Consider the following 3,989-nt stretch of genomic DNA (forward strand, 5'->3'; position numbering starts at 1 on the left):
ACCCACTGGACGGGCCACCATATTTCACGAAAAAGACGTTCCCCCCGCTGTCAGCTCGGACCCACCGGAAGTGCCTCCTTATTACGCACAAAAAAATGAATACTCCCCCTGCTAGTTGGGACCCACCTTGGTGGGAGGCTGACTTGTGGGCCTACTAAGTTGACGGGGATGGAGTGCTTTGTTAACTTAGTCAATATGAACGATTCTAGCTCCAGTGACCGTACGATGTCCATCCAACAGCCGTAGTGCTTCTTCAACCTCTGGTCTTCTTGCTCTAGCCGCCCAAAGCAGCGCCAGTTGTGCCGCATGCTCCTGCCTCCCGTGGCCGGCTGTGCTGCCGCAGGGGCCTCACCGCCCCCTACTATTCCCACCGCTGGCCAGGCCCTACGGCGACGGCAGCCTCACACCGCAGCCGTACCAGTGAACCCTCGTACTTCTCTCCGCGCGGGCTTCCACTGCCGCGTCTTCCTCGGCTCCGCGTCATCCCCTTCCTAGGCCTCGCCGCTCGCCGTTGTCCACCGCCCGGGTGCTCTCGGTGCGGCGTGGTCAACGTGGTCAAGGAACGACTTCCATCCGAAGAGTACTGTACATGGAGAGGCTGACAGCTGGGTCCATGGCGGCCGCAAGGAAGTGCCTCCTTATTACACACAAAATAATTATTCCTCCATCTGATAGCAGGGACCCACCGGACGGGCCACCGTTTTTCGTGAAAAAAACATTTCCCCCTGACTGCTGGGACCCACCAGCTATATCTTCGCACGCAAGGAAGTGCGTCCGGGCAAAAAAATGATTCGCCCCCCTGACTGCTGTGACCTACCAGCTACATCTTTGTAGGCAAGGAAGTGCCTGACAATGGGTACCCACCTGGTCGAAGCGTACGTAGCATTGTCATTCTGGTCGCGAACGTGTACGTACATACTGGTCGATGTAGAGGCGCGCACGTGTCGCAGGAGAGGCGCGCACATAGCATGTACATGTACGTACAACGACCAGTGTGCAAGAAAGAAAATATGGCCACGTACGTACATACGGGCAGGGTCTCGAACGCCTACTCGCGCATACGTACGGCCAGGGCTCGTGTACATGGCTGGGTCGGAACGGAGAAATAGCGTTGTCGTGTTCATGGGGAGCCAACCGGCTGGGTCGGAACGGAATGTGTCGTCATGTTCATCGGGAGGGCTTGGACGGAGCAACCGATGGAAACGAGGCCTGGCATACCGCAGAATGGAGGAAAACGGCCTTGTGTTTGACCGGCCATAGTCGAAACAGGATCCTGTTCATCGGGAGGGGTCTGGCATACTGCAAAACGGAGTTGACGGACTTCCTACGGTCGAAACGGGGGTCCTGTTGATCGGGAGGGGTGTGGCATACCGCAAAATGGAGGAAACGGACTTGTGTTGGAGCGCTACGGTCGAAACGGGGGTCCTGTTCATCGGGAGGGGTGTGGCGTACTGCAAAACGGGACTCCACGGGATACTGTTCATCTCCACCGTCGACCCCCTCCAGCCTTCACGGGCTACTGTTCATCCATCGTCAACCTCCTCCAGCCTCCACCTACGACTGTTCATCCACGGGCTCCTGTTCATCCAGCCTCCACCGCGCGCTACTCCACCGGCTACTGTTCAACCAGCCCTCTCCACGGGCTCCTGTTCAACCACCCCTCCATGGGCTACTGTTCATCCAGCCCTCCACCGTCTACTCTTTATCCAGCCTTCCATGGGGTGGTCCTGTTCATCCTGCCCTCCACGGGGTCCTGTTCATCCAGCCCCAACCGGCTCGATCGATCGGGGTCCTGTTCATCCAGAGGAAACACCACGGGGTCCTGTTCATCCACCCCCACCGGGAACTGTTCATCCAAACCCCCCATCAATGCTCACTGTTCATCAAGAGGCAGCATCGATCGGCTTCAGTTAGCAGCAGTAGCGAAGGAATCGCTCGATCGGGTTCAGTTAACAGCCATCGATCGATCGCTCGGGTTCAGTAATGCGTAGCCTGTAGTGTAATCACTCGGGTTCAGTTAGAGCCCAACGCCTCGCTCGGGTCTAGTTAGAGCCCAATGCCTCGCACCCATGCACGTGCGTGTACAAGAGAAACGCGCATCGCTCGGCCCCGACCACCCACCGTAACCGGGAACACCCCGATATTTTCCTCGCTCTCGCTTCTACCACGGTTTTTTTCCGTCATGGACGGCCCAAAGAATGTCATGCAGCTGTGTCTCCGGCCCGCCCAGGACGAAAAGCCCATTTTCTGTCATGATTTTTTGTCATAGAAGTAGGAGCCCACCACATCTATGATGATACCGGGTTTTGTCACAATTATCGTCATAGAAGTGTCATAAGTATGACATAATTTTTTTTCGTTCGGCCCAAAATGTCACGGATGTGTCTTTTTTTTGTAGTGAATGTTGTGCTTTCTAGATTCATCCATCTCATGCCCATCAAAAGGAATCCATTAACAAGCGGTTGATCAAGTCTTATTAACAAACTTCTTTCGAATGACATGAAACCGGAGAACTTTTGAATAACACTAGGTTACCTCAACGGGGATATGCATGTCCCCAACAGTAAGAATATCATTTTTTACAGTAGGGAGAGGGAATTCAAAACCTCCAATAGTGATTGTTGAAAGTTTTCCAATAGAATTGATACTATGAACTTGAGGTTGTTTCTTCGGAAAGTGTACCGTATGCTCATTACCATTAACATGAAAAGTGACATTGCCTTTGTTGCAATCAATAACAGCCCCCACAGTATTCAGAAAGGGTCTACCAAGGATGATCGACATACTGTCGTCCTCGGGAATATCAAGAATAACAAAGTCCGTTAAGATAGTAACGTTTGCAACCACAACAGGCACATCCTCACAAATACCGATGGGTATAACAGTTGATTTATCAGCCATTTGCAAAGAAATTCCAGTAGGTGTCAACTTATTCAATTCAAGTCTACGATATAAATAGAAAGGCATAACACTAACACTGGCTCCAAGATCACATAAAGCAGTTTTAACATAGTTTCTTTTAATGGAGCATGGTATAGTTGGTACTCCTGGATCTCCTAGTTTCGTTGGTTTCCACCCTTAAAAGTATAATTAGCAAGCATGGTGGAAATTTCAGATTCCGGTATCTTTATTTTATTTGTAACAATATCTTTCATATACTTAGCATAAGGAAGCATTTTTAGAATATCAGTCAAACGCATACACAAAAAGATAGGTCTAATCATTTCAGCAAAGCGCTCAAAATCCTCATCATCCTTTTTCTTAGATGGTTTAGGAGGAAAGGGCATGGGTTTCTCAATCCATGGTTCTCTTTCTTTACCATGTTTCCTAGCAACAAAGTCTCTCTTATCATAACGTTGATTCTTTGATTATGGGTTATCAAGATCAACACCAGGTTCAATCTCCACATCATTATCATTACTAGGTTGAGCATCAACATGAACACCATCATTAGCATTATCACTAGGTTTGCTCATTACCAGATTGTGTCTCGACATCAGAAATAGAAATATCATTCGGGTTCTCAGGTATATCTATGACATGTTCACTAGCTAGAAACTTGCAAAGTCCTATCAGTTTTCCTTTTCTTTTTATTACTAGGACTAGGTGCATCGGTATTAATTCTCTGAGAATCTTGCTCAACTCTCTTAGGATGGCCTTTAGGATACAAAGGTTCCCGAGTCATTTTACCACCTCTAGTCATAACCCTAATAGCATTATCATTGTTCTTACTATTCATCTCATTGAGAAAATCATCGTGTTCCTTAAGTACTTGCTCTACTTGAGTTTTTACCATAGAAGCATGTTCATTAAAAAGCTTAAGATCATTAACAGTTCTACTCATGTAATCACCCAAGCAGTTGAGCATGTAAGCATTACGTTTCAATTGTCTACTAACATAAGCATTGAAATTTTCTTGTTTAACAATAAAATTATCAAAATCATCTAAGCATTGACTAGCAAACTTATTATAAGGAATATCACTTTTG

This window comes from Triticum urartu, chromosome 3, assembly GCF_003073215.2.
Source record: "Triticum urartu cultivar G1812 chromosome 3, Tu2.1, whole genome shotgun sequence".
NCBI classification, from domain to species: Eukaryota; Viridiplantae; Streptophyta; class Magnoliopsida; order Poales; family Poaceae; genus Triticum; species Triticum urartu.